Source organism: Sturnus vulgaris, chromosome 2 (genome assembly GCF_052056855.1).
Source record: "Sturnus vulgaris isolate bStuVul1 chromosome 2, bStuVul1.hap1, whole genome shotgun sequence".
Taxonomy (NCBI): domain Eukaryota; kingdom Metazoa; phylum Chordata; class Aves; order Passeriformes; family Sturnidae; genus Sturnus; species Sturnus vulgaris.
In genome coordinates this window covers 80,375,322-80,391,943 of record NC_142244.1, presented here as the reverse complement: position 1 = coordinate 80,391,943, position 16,622 = coordinate 80,375,322, and the positions used below count along the sequence as shown (strand labels likewise).

The following is a 16,622-nucleotide window of genomic DNA, read 5'->3' as shown; positions in this document are numbered from 1 at the left end:
TCTGTCTCATTCTTTGAGAGGTCATCCCTGAACAGAATACATTCTTATGGCAGTGTAGATAATAAAATCTGTTATTCTTAATGTGAATACAAGGATTTTCTAACCCATTTTCCACATTCAAAATACTCTTTTCTCAAATTAATCTGAAATGATAAAGTATTAGTTCTGATATAGCAAGCAAAGTTACAAACTGCACCAAGAAGATTCTAGTATGTTCATAAATGAGAGTATTTAATCATATCTTACACATACTATCCACACATGCACATTTGGATTTATTTATTCACATTTTAAAAATACTGTGGATTTTAATACTTTTACAAATGCTTGAATTATTTTAAACCAGGAATTTTCTTCTTGTTTGTGAAAACGAGATTGCAACTTTGTTTTGTTTAGTATGTTGGCAAGTGGATAGATTTAAATTGCTTAAAATTTGAATTTTAAGAATTCAAATTAATGAACTAGAGGGAAGAAACAAATAATGTTAACCAACAGTTACATATATCCTGAACACAGCAAACACTGACAGTATTATGAAAATCTTGTGTTAATCAAGAATTAATTGTAAAGCTGTGGCATTTCAGTTGTCTGCAGGCAAGTTCAGGCACATGCAGGCATAAAGACAAAAGACAACAGCCCCACTAAACAGCTACCAAAAATATACCCAAGTGTACCCACAACAGCTTGAGCATTTGTAGGGAAAAAAAAGTCAGAAACTCACCAAATCTTGGTTTTAAAAGCATGCTAGGTTATCCAGAGAGAGAGCATTCGGAATAGTCAATTACTTTCACATTTTGTCCCAGGACTTTAAAAGTTAAAGGCATAGTTCTGCCAATTGTGAGATGCCCCATCCAGCACAGACCACCCACAACTACTGATTTTCCATCTGGTGAACAAAACAGACATCTCCCTAATTATTTTTAAAAAGGTTTTTTTTTCTAACATACTTCCTTTATTTGTCTGTGACCTGGAACTTAATGGAAAACCTGGTAGATGCCAACCTCATTTCTTGTAATGAAGCATCTTATTTTCCCTACTTTAAGCATGCTTATTTAAAGGCTATTTAATAGAAAGTTATTACCTAAGCTGATCTTTGATAGGACCTAAATTACTAAATAGTTTGAAATTAGAACAACTTTATATCAAACCCTAAATGTTCTAGTTAAATATTAACCGTTAAAAGTCTTTCCCTTAAAGCAGCATATTAAAACAGGAAGCAATGAGGTTTACAGTCTCATATGCTGGGTTCCCATATTGCCAGTGTCAAAATTTATGCCTTTTTCAGCAATATGGTTGCCATTGCCAGCACCACACTTATAAATGCCAACTGTAATTAAAATCTGGCACCTTATACAAGCATTAAACATGCTTACAGATTAAAAAAAAAATCTTTATTTTAAAATACTCATTGCAGCATATGCAGGCTTAAAAAAAAGTTCTTCTTCTGCCAGTTTTAGAAACATCACAGGAAAAAAAAATCAAGGTCCAAGTTATCCTGAAAATCAGTCCAGACAAACCTAAATACTGTGCTAAATTTCACAGTGGATGTATTTGAGGGAGGGATGGCAAAATCTGGATTTTTCACTTGAAAGGGGCCGCAAAAAAATAGCATACTTAAAAATCTGGAGCCTGGGCAGACACACAGGGCAGGTAACACACAGCCTTTATCTCAGTGCCCTTTACACTGGCGGTTACAGTTCAGTAAAGATGTAAAGCTTCGTCTCCGTCATGGTGAATGCCCAAGCAGGGCTGTGGATCCCAGAGCCCACTAAGGGAGGCTGCAGAGAAGAACAGAGGCTGGGATGAACCCGTAGCCTGTTCATCTTAATAGTTTTGGGGATGTAAACATGATCATCTGGGCTTTTCATCCCTTAAACACCTATCATTGCTGCATTGCTGTGCCTCCAGTCGTGAGCATCAGGCTGGGTGGCCAGTTAAAAAAATCCTCTCCCAGGCTTGCCAGCAACAGAAGTGATCAGCAGGAGGCTCCTGGAGGCTCAGGACACATACAGGGCTACCTTGGGAAATAACCTTGGGGAAAATGGAGATCTGGAGGAAACTGGAGCTGGCCATTTTACCCAGCAAAATGTCCAGTCATAAATTCCTTTTCTACTTGCTGGTGTGCTACTTCTAAATTGCACAGCTGTCTTATGGACCTGCTGGAGATGAGGAACGCACATTCATGAGAGCTTAAAACATAAAGAAGCTACCCAGGCACACAACAGCAGGTGCACAAATGGGGTGTTGCAGCACCCTGAGATTGCCTCTTGGTCTGGCAGCACTGCACCAAGGACTGGTCTCTATTGCTCCAGTCATTCATCTTGGCTAAGAGGTGAGGAAGAGTCATCCAGCCAGACGGCCAAGTAAGTTGCTGGAGAAGGACCACCTCTCAGAATCTCAGCACCACCTGGGGACTCCGTGGGGAATTGCCAAAATTATTTTTAAACAGCAACTGAAAGCAGTGTTTTTTCAAAGCAATTTGATGACAAGTTATGAATTGGCATTTACAGGAAGAGCTTCCAACATGACCAGTAGATGGAGAAGAACCCTGATGGCTCCGTCCCAGCATTTGGGACACCAGGGACCAAAGGCAGCAGGACTCAGCAGCATCTCTGCCACAAAGGCGTGATGACCGAGACACTCCATCCTGTCCTCTGTACCTCATTCTGCTGGTGCCTGAAGCAAGGCTTTTTCTCGTGATCCTACCAGCAGAAGAGGTAATTAAATTTCATTGTGGGGTGTCCCGTGTACCAAATGTTTTTGGGCAGGACTAAAAAATTGTATCCTCACATTATCTTGACATCGCTTTCTTGGCTGAATTTCTGAATCCTTGTGTCAAGTTTGCACTGATGTTTATGTTCGCGTGTAGGTGCTTCAGTTATTGATGACTTTAAGCAGGATTAAATCTTTCAAGACACTTTTCTTAGAAATAAACTAAACTACCAAATGGGAAAGCTTGAGTTAGATAATTAATTTGAAGCATGTTTTCCCATGTAAAGGTTTAGTTATTTTCTTGGAGAAAGGTTAATTCTCAGTTTGTAACCACTAAAGTATGTTGCTTTGTAACTAAATATAGCTTTTACACTAAATTTGGCACTTCTTATTGCTAGCCAGAAGGACAGAGTAGCTCTGCTGATATATATTTAAACTTTTCTATACCTCATTATACATTTTTTCCGATTAATTTTACTGTTTTTATTAGAAAATTATATATGGCACAATTCTTATTTACTAGTTGATCTCTTTGTGTTTACTTAGGATTTATGTTTCTTTGGATGAAAACTGGAATGCAATTTAAAAGGTAATAAGACAGTTTATTGCTTGCATAGCACTATCTGAGAGAGGCTAGACTTGTAAAAAAATTGTGATTTAAAAATTGATCTATTAAAATAACTTGGTATTAGCTAGAATTAGTACCAATCTAGTATTTGGTCTTAATATCCTCCTATATTGTAGTATTAGCAAATTTAATCCTCTCATAATTAGCTTTTATTCAGAGATTGGTAGAGAAGAACAAGCTTTTCTGCTTCTTTCAACTCCCAATTGGTCAAGTTTGAATAAATTAGTCATTTAACTGAGCTAATTGAATATATTGAAGAAAATATTCTCTTGGTACTTGCAGAGGAGGCTATTCATCTCAAAAGTCAACACAATACTTCAAACACTTCGGGTTTCCAGAGTTTAGATTTTGACTTTCATCAGCTGAATGGTTCAATCCACAACCTGGAAGCACTGTTTCTATTTTGGTTTGGGGTGGGGGATTATTATTTAAACAGATTACAGTAAATTTAGGATTTGTTATAATTTATATTTTTAAGAATAAGTACACCCAGCATACATTTTGAAAACTGTTTTTCCTATTTATTTATTTATTGATCACAAAGTTTCTGCCATCTCATTGACTTTAGCTCTCTGCTTATCATTTCGTTCCAGAATTTTTTCCTTTAATGGAGGAATATGTCAGCATTACCATTACTGGTGGCAGAAAGCAGCAAGACCTACATCTCATGTATTTTATATAAAGACGCCAGAACATAATTTTTATCAGTTGTAAACAGGCTGAAAGTGGTCTGAAAAAAGAATCTGGAATTGTCTGAAGTGTTAAAAATTTTCAATGTCTTTCTTTCCTAAACTAACTCCCTTCATGGTTGTGGAGTAAAGACATCCTGCAGGCACCACTCTCCACAGTGCAGACCTTGTCAGGCATTGCAACAGATCAGTCTGGCAAGGAGTATATATTCCTGTCTCTGAAGCCAAGGCCTCCCAATATATTTTCAGTCTACAATACCAGAAAGGCTCAAACTCTTGCTGGTTTGCCCCAGCTTATGTTCAAAACCATTTAATTTTGCCATTACCATTGCATAATCAATGTCATTTTATACAGTCATAGATTACAATAACAAATCTAAACTATCATGTCTGTATTTTTATTTCTTAGATTCTGCCATTTGGTGGTTGTGTTTTCAGGTTAATATGCCATTTCCCAGGCAAAAGCAGTCAAAGAAGCTGATAAAAAATACCCAAAGGAAAAATGCCCAAAGAAATGCAGCCCTCTGAGAGCATATTCATTTTCTGGTTTATCTTGTTCAGGAATACCAGTGCTGAGTTTCTGTGGGAAGATATGCTGCCAATGGCATGTGTCTTAGATGATGATACTGACATTAAAGACAAGGTTGACTTAACTGAGCTCTGTAACATTTCAGATATACTCAAAGGAAATCCATTGTGACTACATAAAGACCATAGGGCACTTCAGTTTTGTCTTAGAAATTACAAATCTGGAAATGCCAAGTCAACTTTCACATCCTGAATGTGTCCTTGTGCAAAGCTCTTTCTTTTTTTAATTTGTTGTGTATAAGACATGGTTCTGTTCATTCCAAATTACTGAATCTAGGCAAGATTTTCTCTGTTTTAAGGTTCTTTACTGGAACAAAAAGAAATGTTAGGAAATGCCACACCACTTTTTGGTAAGTCATTTTCATTTCTTTCCTACGTTTACCTGGCCAGATGAATGTGAAAAACAGGGCTTGAGAGCACTCAAAAGGGAAGGAAGCACTGGTCAGGTTCTGTTTAGCAGAGAAGGTAAAGTATGTAGATGGAAAGGAGCCCCTTTGATTTTTAGTGTTAGAAAGTTTATAGCATCAAAAGCTCTGATGCCAGGCTTCCCTACCTTCAGACAGACATGATCCAATGCAACCAAACTTCTAGAGAGTCAAAGAGTTTATGTGGCTCCAGCATTGCAGACAAAAAAGAAACTTTTCCTCCTAAAATGAGACTCTTCCTCCTTAGGTAGAGAAAGAGGGACAAATTCAACCTTTTCCCTCTCTGTAGGGCACCACAGCCTTTAGCCTAAGATGGGCACTGTTCAGCGTGCTGTGCTTCATGTGCTGTGGAAGCAACTGGAATAAACTGGTGTGCAAACAGCACGCATATCAAACCATCCACACTGAAAGACACAGAGGTGTTTAAAACATGACAAAAGTAAAGAAACACATGGCAAGAAAGGAACTCTCAAGCTGTAAGAGTGTCATGGGTGAGAAAACACACTTAACCAATAGCAGAAACAAAAGGGGAGGGGGAAAAAGTTCCAGAGGAGCAGAGCCCATTCCACTGAGAGAGATGGAGATTTTTGACATCAGTCTGCCTTTTACAAAGCCGTTACTGGCTCCACCAAAATTTGGCTGATGGGCTTCCTTACAGCATGTGGATGAACCTTGCAAAACAGCCCTGCTGGGCTGATGGGTGACTAAAATTGTATGAAAGAGGGTAAGAGAAGAAAAATGCAGAAAGATAGGAGCTTTTCTTACCCAACAGCATTACCTTTCAGAACTTCATTCAGAAAATAACTAGAGAAGATTCCTGAAGACAAAACTGCAATCCAAGGGAAAGATCATCTTAGGAGGAAACTGCAGAATTATGCTTTCTGGTAGATGTGATACCTGAACCAGCCAGGCTAAACTAGATACAGTGCTCTTCTTCTTGACATAACCTCTTTTGCATCAGGCCACCACAAGAGGTTATCCTGTAGCTCTAGAAACACCAGCGTCACAATGTGTAAGAAAACAAAGCCTCTAATTAAAAATGTCATTATATATTTTCATTATTTATGGGTACTGTGAAACATGTATCTCAAGGAGTAAGTCAAAGTAGGGCACAGAAGGAAAATGTGCCTTTGAAAAATCATGTACTACCTCTTTTTCACTGCTTCTGTGGGGAAGTACCGAAAAGCTCAACCCTGTGGGTCTCGGGCAGAGCTGGCACATCAGGAGAAAACATTGTCCTCACTGAGTTGTTTAACACAACGTCACGTCTCTTTTCCTGTGAATTAAGGTAGAAAAAGATTTACTCCATGGCTTAAAATCTGTCTGGAGGAGAGACAGACTCCAGAGCAGCAGTCCATGCTCAGACCACCGTTTCATCAGATTGTGGCAGGTAAGTAGGAACTACAATTTTTTTATTATTCAACAGATGTTTGCTGGTTACAGTGAAACTACCAGGAAGGTCAAAAACTTGAATGTCCTTACAAATTAAACTGCCTTCTCAAACTCATGATTATTACTTATGTGCTCCAGGTTGAGAGAGGGCTATGTGGAAAAAATCTTGGGTCTCCATTGCCACTGAAGCAGTGCCAATAACAGAAAAACCTCAGGCTGCAGAGGGAGTGCCCAACTGCAAACTTTTACAAGCCCTAAAAACTTACACTGTACATGAAGTTTCAAAAACTGAAGATCAATTACATGTTTTATTTTGCACACGGCCTGTTTGAATTTTATCTACTTCTAATACTACTCTTTTCATAAAGTTACTGTTGTTCTCACCACACAGCACACCAAGAATCATTAAAATCTGAGTAAGACCTGTTTGTTGTTTGACATGATTTATCTATTTATCTAAGCCCATGTGTTCCCCAGGAGAAATGGCAAGGCATTAGTTCCCTCCTGCCCAAGCAAAATAGAAACACTTTGTATTATATTACATTATATCATAAACTTCGGTAACCAGTATTTCCCTTCACAAAAAACCACACATGTTGCCCTCTGCCTTTAGCAGGCACACATGGGTTCCAACTGGCTGCCATTAAGTTTCAGGTTTTAAAACCTGCAAACAAACATACGGTAGGAGTTAAAATTATGCACTGCTGCTAAATTTGCTGTGTATACTGGAGGAGGATGGTATGAAAAAAACATGTTAGCAGTTCAACATTTAATCAAAAATAAACAAACTAATTAAAAAATATAAAAAGAGAGGGATGATTTTGAGTTTGTATTTTCTATCTGCTACATCTCATTTCTCCTCATTTAACTATCTGTCCATACTAGGAACACAATCAGCCAAGACTTTAAGTGAATAGGATCAGTGAGATAAATTTTGGGACACAAAGTAATGGGAGCTTTTCATTTCTGTTGCAAACAGAAAAGCTGCTGCAGGATGAGGTGGGAGCAGGCAGCAAATCCAGGGGGTGTGAAGGGGACTGGCCATTAACTTATCAGTTCCAGGCCTTAGCTTTCTAATTGACAACCTCAGGGCTACTTTCATCACTTGTCGACTTCAAACCCACACTCAATTTTTCCTTTAGATAATGATGCAACTATAACATAACGGTGTTTCTGACATATTGCAGCATGTAGCAGTAGGCAGATTTCCTCAGTAGCTTAGTTTAACAGGAAAGTAAAGAAACGCCAACTGTTAAATGGTTTTCACATCTATCAACTCCTCAAAAAAAAAAAACCAAACCAAAACCAGTAAGAAAACAGATTTTATACTTCCACTATGCCGAAGTCACTGTTTGGTGCTGACCCAACGCAAAGCATTCAGTGCTTTAGTATCACTACAGATTTAACAAAATAAGTGAATGGTTAAGCAATAAGCCCACAAAACATGCATTCATATACAAAGCCTAAATAAAGGAACCCACAGAACTCAGAAATGTAATACAAGTTAGAGGACTTGAACAATAAATTCCCCAGAAATGTGATTAAAAATATATATTAATGAAATGCCATCTAGAAACCTTATGTCCTTCACAAAGGAAACAGAGAAATAACAAGAATGCTGTCATGGACACATCCCTACAGAGAGCCTGAAAAAACTGACTTGGGTCCCCCACCGAAATCTGAGCGGTGGCTGAAGCCAGCTGAGCCATTTACGCAGAGCAAGGTCATCAGGTAAGTATATTCATCACATTTGGATCATAAACTTAAAAAATACTAAATTTTGTCCAGTAACAGCACGTCCACAGGCAGCAAAGCACCTGGCTCTAACATAAACAGTCACATAACTGCCTTTTAATAGTGGATATAAAGGTTTGAGTCCTGCAGTCGGCTCTGCAAAGGCCTGGGGTCACAATGAGCTCAGTGCAGTGTCTGGCGCCCTGAGCACGTCAATCCAGGCAACAAAAGCAGCGTCAGAAAATGGAATAATACTGATGTGCTCCCAAAGCACAGCCATTCCACTGGCCCATACGTGATCCACGTGAGGAAGGATGACAGGCTGGATAGCACACTGCACAGCCAGGTGCTGCTGGAATAGGTGTGCATAAGCAGGCAGGTGTGGAACTAATCCAGAGTAACAAAGCAAAGACGCTGCAGGCAGACTTGATGTGCAGTCAGTTCTTGTCTCCACTGGCATGTGGGCTCTGATGGTACAAATGGGCACCCAGGTAACTTCAGTCACAGGACATTAATGTGGCCATGAATAGCTGGCTTATTCTGGCCTGACTGGAAGAGTTCAGCCCCAGCCATTTAAGGTTACGGATACGGATGGCTCATTCCAGGCAGCAATTGCTACATTTTGGTCATAAACTTTAAAACAACGGCTCTGGCTTTGAGGATTAACAGGAGAGCAGGTAAGGAAAGCAGCATCTGCTCTGAGAAAAAACACTGGGCTCAGTGTTTCTTTGGGCTGCCTTTCAGGCTTTCTAAGTCCATAAAGCCGCAGCATATTGTGAATTTTACAGATTACATTGCCTGTTCAAAGTTGCAACAATGGCATATCACCATATCACCCCCTTTCAAGTGTTGTACATGCTGCTACTCCTTCTCAAGCAGTAAGGAGGCAGGAGGTCTCCCTACAAAATGCCTGGCCCATATCATGGGCAAAGGTCACTAGTTGCAAAATATTATTAAAAAGTCAGGACAGACTTATTTTATAGCCAAATTAACAGCTCAGCGAAACAGTGGGCTGTAACAGGGAAGACTGTAAGTCCAACAGCTGGGCAGTTCAACTGCTAAGGTTTTTACTGGGATCATTGCCTGGGATGTTTTGAGGTTGTTCTGAGAAAAAAAGAGTTATCAATACAAGAAGTGTGAAAACTCAAGTTATACATGAGGTATTAAAGGCAGGTGTTTTTCCATTTCTAAAACCAAACCCCACCACCTTTGCAATTTTGCCACTCCAAGGCTGCTACCAGCAGTACAAATCGGTTCCCTTTCAGGGTTTGGAGCATGGGTTTTACAAGCCTGTTTTGCCTTCCTGCAGGCACTTTGAGCTTATAAATGGCACCTTTCAGTGTCCTGAATTATGAAGGGCAGCTAGTCCCGAATTCTCCTGTCGCTTAATGATCTCACATAAAATGAGGTCCACAAAATTTTTACTACCACTGCAGTTCAAATTTGCAGGTGAAGAACCACCAGGGAAAGGATGTGGACATCTTTTGCTTTCCTAATTTTCTAGGTGCAAGAAAGTTTCGCACTTGGACTTGAGCAATTAGTTACTCTCAAAGTGAAGCTTGATCTAAATAAAAAGACTTCAGTATGTTCCCCTGATATGCACTGGGAAAATCCAAGGGGAAGCCACTTGAGAACAGCACACAATAGCATCAAATTTAGGTTAAAAGGGTCCTATCTAAGTATTTATTATTTTTTTTTATTTTTGCACCTAATATTTTTCACTTACCACAACTAAGTATATCTGACACTCAAGGATTAGATAATATTTAATTGAAACACGGATTGGTTCTGCCCCATCTTATGGCAGTAATATCCAGTGTTTGGAAAACATACTGCACCTTAGCAGTATGAACAAAAAGTCAAAAGGAAGTCTTTCCAAAAAAATAAAGGATTTTGTTGGTTACAAATTAACTTCTGCATTTATATAAAGATTTAACAATTCGTGGCATGCCAAATACAGTGCTAATGAGCTTTGAGTTGTGTTTTTAATTTTTGTTAGAATTTTTTTCCTGCTAAAAACAATTACTAGAGACCATTCAAATGCCACTGCATAAACCAGGAAACCTAGTAAAACTGCAGGTAAAATTGGTATTTTGTTTCAAGTGTGGCTCAGGAGTCCAATTCACTTGTTGGTGAACTGCATATTTCAAATAGCACCTACAACTCCTTCAAAAATGGGAGCCAGGTAAGATGCTTTTAAAAGAAAACATTTATAACATTCATTAATGAAAAACAAAAATTAAAGGGTGTAAGCTTACCATTTAATTCCTGCCTTCCAAGGATGAACATCTTAGCCTCCCTGCTTTCTTCTCCACTTACCAATGAAAGGTAGGTAAATGAGCAGAAATATAAGCTCTTAACTCTCAGCACCTCTTAGAGGACACACGTGCCCATAGGAGCTTAAAAACCTTCCTGGGGAGCATTATTAATCTTGCTGCTAACAGCAGAGAATTTTTAAAGCCTATTAAAACACCGTCTAGTCATAGACATGCAAGTCTTGCTTTTTAGTGACCTGGTTTCAAGAAACAAACAAAAAGTCAGTGAAAATTATGCCAAATTAACTTTCATCATTCACTTACACAGATCACTGCTCACCTCAACTACTAACTAGATAGCAAACACTGTCCTTCTACAACAAACTTTGCCATCTACCACATAGAATAGTTTGAGTTGGAAGGGACCTTTAAAAGTCAGCTAGTCCAACCCCATGCCATGGCCAGGGCCATCTACTACTAGATCAACTACTGTTGATGCTTCAGTCTAATGGAAATCCTACTTTGACCTTGCTTCGTCCTTGACCTTGCTCCTCCACCTCTGCCTTTGGGCCTAGGAGTATTTTCAGAAATCTGAAAATAATTCCAACTGCTTTCTTCCCAGGGTGTAGCACTCTTGCCTGGCTGCAGCCAAGTTCCTGCCCATTTACACCACTGCAAGTCAAGTTTATATTAATTCCTTGGACTTCAGTCTTCCAAGTGACATGTGAATTACTCCAAAGGCTTTCAGATTACTTTTTAACTGAAAACATCCAGGATGTTGAGGTGGATGATGATTTTAACAAATCATCACAGCTATCGCCCAGCAGCTGATAAGGCTGAAGTTAATTAATGTAATTTGATGTTAATTAATGCCAGGAAACAGAAATATAGCTGTGATGAGCTAGTCTTGTTATGCCCATATTCAGTATTTCCACTCCTTTCCCTGAAGAGCATTTCACCAATTTAACAAAATCCACAGAAATGAACACAACCCCCCTGACCCAATAGGCTGAGTGGATGAAAGATATTCACACTAACTAACCCTGCTCTCCAGTTCACCCCCACAAAAATCCCACTGACAATATCAAGAGTGGGGAATCAAACCCCTTTATTACCGAGTCCACAGCAGATAAAGCAGCAATTGTGCTTATACAGTACTGGAAGTGTAGCTACAACATAGCGTGACAGCTTGTTAGTGTTGAAAATATATAAGCTCTTTGTAATTGTGCCTTTGGAATGCCATCTGTCTTGAATTAACGTCCACCTGGGATCATGTTTCGATGACCAATATGGACAGATTACTGGAACTTTAAAACCTCGCTTTCTTTGTAATTGACATTTAAACTGTTTGAAGTTTCTCATTAAGTCCTTTTTTACAAATTAGGTGCAGATGTATAAAGCTAAATGTACAGTACTAAGGGAAATTAGGTCACCTGAATGCTCAATAATAAAAGTGCAATGAGTACATTAAAATTTAGAGATCAACTTTATGCCCCAAATTCTTCAAAGTTTCATCATTCCCCTTTCATTGCTTCAGAGCCCCTGATGCCAACCATTTTTAATTAAAAAGGCAGAGAAGAAGGCAGGTTGACCATGCAGCCAATGACAACTGGACAGCCCTGTCATACAAAGAGCTAGAGAAGGCAGGGCAAGCAGCCACAGAGATGTCCATTTCACAAATGCAAATCCTATTTACATGAATGATGCTGGGAGGTTTAAAGGGCACAGGGAGGCCTGAGAAGTAAATATAGGTCTGACCAGAAAAGAAGGGGAAATATATGAAGGAGACTTGTTCCTGGGGCTAAGCAACCACAAGCTGACCTCCAGACCCACTTGCAGTCAAAGTTCTGCAGACCTGCTGTTCTCCTCAGCCTTGTGGGGCGGAAGAGGGAAGTGCATAAAAGGGCAGTGGCTGGAGAAACACGTCCATGAACAGCCTGGCTAACAAAATAAGGGCAAATTGAGTACTTCCCCTTTCCAAACAAGGAGGTTCAGAACTCGGGAAGGTGTGAGAAAGGGGTCCAGAAGAAACGACCACCAGAAGCTCACATGATGTGCAGAGGACAGGAGGAGATACATGGGGGTTCATCAGCAGAAATTCTACAAAGCTCTTAGCATCAAGGGACTTTTACCTGCCAGAATGGCTCTTAAGACAAGCGACTTCAAGTACAGCAGCCTAATCTCCCCAACAGGTATGAAAACTCCAGGGACCCCACTCACCCAGCCTTTATGAGTAGCCAAGAAATACTGCACCAGTTTGTGAAAGCTCAATGATGGAAGGTGCTGAGCACCCCCCAAGGGAACACACACCCTCCTTTCCCATGCAAGGCCACCGAGCAGGGGTGGCATTGGATCTCAAGATGCCAACCCGCAGCTGGCAGTGTTTAAACTCAACACAATCACACACAGAGGTTTGGTGGAAGGTCCATTAACCTTCTCTCCTGGAGAAAGGTCTCCCACTTTAAATTAGGACACCATCTACATAAAATGCACGAATTCAAATCCTTTTGGCACCACAGCTGGCACATTAGTTCTGGAAATGATGCCAGGCTGCGTACCCTGGCCCTCTCATAAGTATGGAGGTGTGATGGAAGAAGCAGTCTTATCTTAAAAGCTGGTGATCCAGACCAATACTATCAAGCAGATCTCTTTTTGTCTTCTTAGACTTAATTTGGCTGCTTAGACTACTCACAAGCAGAGTGTCTTCAGTACCACTACTTATTACAATGATTTTTAAAAGCTTTTCTTCTCACACCCCCTTATAACCCTATTCTGGTAAGCTACTAAAACTCTTGGCAAAAGAAGTGTAAACTTTTAACTGGATACTGGTTTCTGCTGCTTCTGATAAACACCCAAGCAACTCTGCTGTGAAACTGTCTGTGCTTCTGGTTGCAAGATGAACAGCAGGCTCCCACTGGTATCAGAACAGGAGATTCTGGTTTCCTCATCCACAGGCTCTTTCTCCAGTGCTCATACACATCTTCAGTTCAAGGAGGAATTCAGAAAAAAACTGTGTATTCTACAAAGAAATAAAAATTGAACCAGCCATATGTAAGCAAACCTCAACATCTGGGAGAGAATAAAACCTGACCAATATAATACAGCAAGATAACAACATTTTCCAGGAAAGGACAGCCCAATTCATTTGCAAAAGGAATGAGACAGAGGAGTAACTCATTTGCCATGCATATCAAACAAGAAAGGCTTCTAAGGAAGATGTATTTGTACCCAGTTTTGTTTGCCCACGCACTTTACAAATACTGGTTTTCATTTGGGTAATGAGTTTGCAAAGGCAGGTACAGGACCACACAAGACTGTCCAGAACAGCATAAGCTTTAAGCAGACGAGTTGAGGTGCCAGTGGTGATTAGCTGGACACACTCAGCTTCTCATTAGCATTAATTATCCTACCATCATAGTCATCATACCTCTGCTGCTGCCAGGATGAAAAATGTCTCCAGCAGTAGTTTCACAGTCCTTAATGCCAACTGTGGAATTGCCAGAGTGCACAACAGGGACCTTATGTTGGCCCCATGTCTTTCTGCCAAGGGCATAGGAGAGCAGAGACCTGGCTGAGTAGAAAGCTGGAGCAGAGTGAACTCCTTCACTGTAAGACCTCTCAATGTGACTTTAACCTGACAAAAATGTTTGAGTGAATTTGAAACACCAGAGCTAAGGCTCAGTTTTGTAACTTCACCATGCTTCACCTAGCCTAGCAGTGATGGCTGATGGAAAGCCCTATCCTACACATGGCCTCACACACACTCCAGTGATGCTGGTTGCAAGGTAGACTGAGGCTCCATCAGGTCCATCCCCAGAGACAGGATCACAGGGACTTGATTAGTGGTGCTCAGGGTGTCCCCTCCTCCCCAATGTGAGCTACTATCAGGTTCTCACCTCACTAGCAACACAACAATATTAGTTTAGGTGAACCAAAGTGACCTTGTAGAAAAGCAGACTCTGCACATATGGCTCAACAATTCTGCCAGATAAAGTGTTTTTATCACTAGAAAGTCACACTTTCAAATAATTTTCACCCCGAGGCCATAATCTCAAAAGACACACTTAAAAATGTGTAGAACATAAAATGAGTGATTTTTTTTGACAGAGGTTGAGGAAAGAAATCCCTCACAGACATAACACTTTATTGATATTCTTGGTCACAGCTCTACACATGCTGAACAGGATCAGCTACTGGTAAGGACCACAATTCATGTCTTTCCATTTAAACACTACAACAAAGAATAAAACTATTTCACAACTAACAAAGGGGAACCCTTTAATTTGCTAGAACAATTTCAGCTCCCATTCCATTAGCACCCTCCAGTGTCCAATACATGAAAAACAACATCTTCACTAATTTACCAAGCAGACACAGACTTGGAGCCTGAAACGCAAGACACAGGAGTGGTGGATTCATGGGAGGGAAGATGTCAACTGGTGATGAAAGAAGAAACTCCCAATGCTAGAAATTTTAAATTACACAGGCACAGTCTCTGAAGAAGATCTGACATGGGGTTCGTAGTCGTCAGGTTCCTTTGTTCCTAGCAGGCATGCCGGTGTCTGCACCTTTGGCATGACAGGCTTTACATGCCCACACTGTATGTGCCATACTCTGCAGCGTGCCACTGATCTAGCACAGGCATGTGGGTATGGAGATGCCTGGAATATGCCAGGTAAATGAATACATGTAATAAAATCCTCTCATACATGGGTGAGGCAGACTGGCTCGCTGAGGGCAAACAGTAAACTGTGCTTACATGTGCAATGCTCTTCCCTTACAGCATAATCACGAAGCAAAGAGAGAACTATAGAAAAAACAGCTGCATTTGATACTAAAAAACAGCTGGATGAAGGAATTTTTTTAACTTTTTCCAGTACAAAAATCTTTCACAGGCAGGGAGAGCCCAGTAGGTTCTGGAATATGGCAAATAAGAAAAACCTGCTCTGGGTACCTGTCTGATAATGACACAAATACTCGGTCCACCTTTTCCAGGCATCACCGCTTCCCCCCAGCTTCACAGAGGCAGCAGCATGCACATGAGGAGAGGATGGCAGCAGCTGGAAAGGCAGTCACACCACATCGTTGGTACTGCTGTAATTAGGGTCCCAACCCAATAGCATGGCAGAGAGCTCTGGTAGGACACAAAATCCACAGTCTAGAGCTAGTGGCACCTGCCAATTCCTGCTAAAGACCAGGCAGCTGCTAATTAAATCTAATCAACATGTTCATTGATTGCTGACATTTGAAGTCATCCCTATATTTTCTCTCCCAAGTGCACACAGCCCCATAGCTGCCTAGCTCAAAGGTGAGCAAGGACCCCTCATGCATCACCCTGCTCTGGTCTCTGACTGCTTGGATGCCCAAAATTTTGTGGTCTCTACCTGTCCAGTGGCCTCTTGGGCTCCACAGCAGCACCGATGACAGGGAGCAGGCAAATCCCACCACAGGGAGGCCATCACGTCTTCTGAGAGTCAGGCAAGGGTGTTGTGATGCCTGGCAGCCATGTCCCAACCCATGGCAGCACCAGCCAAGGAAGCCCCTTCTGAGCCACAGCTGGAAGAGAGAGGCCTCACCACGGGCATGCAGGCAGCCTCCTCTCCCAGCTCTGAACAGGTGCTGTGCTGTCATCACCCCACTGCCCTTACACTGTGGAGATTCCTCTTCCCCCCACAGCATGAATTTTCAAAATTCTTCATGTCCAGAAATAGCAAGGTGTAGCATTTATGATTCTGCACTAATATGGGGGAAAGGGTTGAAAACAAGGGGAAAAAAAGGCATGTTCTTGCATTCATCATGCATACATCTTCTTCAGAAATTGGCTGTAAAAGTACGCTGAAGGAGGTAGGCTGGAAAAATGACCCTGGGTGCTATGCAGGACAGTTATTCTGGGCAGGAATGATTGACGTGGACTTACTGGGCTCTTCACTGCACCTCTAGCACAGCACAAAGCACTCCAGCTGTCCCTGAGGTTCCCCAAGAACACCAGCATCAATAATGCATGATCACAGTAACATCTACGCTACAGTTTTACAGACCGCATAGGCTTTTGTCACTCAGCTATGAAATATTTACAGAACCATGGTCTCAGCAGAGAACGCGAGAATTTAAAGCTTTAAATATTGATATTAAAATGAATTAACACTTGATTGCCTTCTTAATATCAATTAAAAAAAAAAAGTGTTCTCTTAGCAGTGCT

At 40.8% G+C, this 16,622-nt stretch overlaps 1 protein-coding gene across 2 annotated transcripts in view; it reads right to left on the bottom strand.

Moving 5' to 3' along the window:
- CLYBL (citramalyl-CoA lyase) overlaps positions 1-16,622 on the bottom strand; it is a 187,906-nt gene that overhangs the window by 170,233 nt on the left and 1,051 nt on the right. The window lies entirely within an intron of this gene.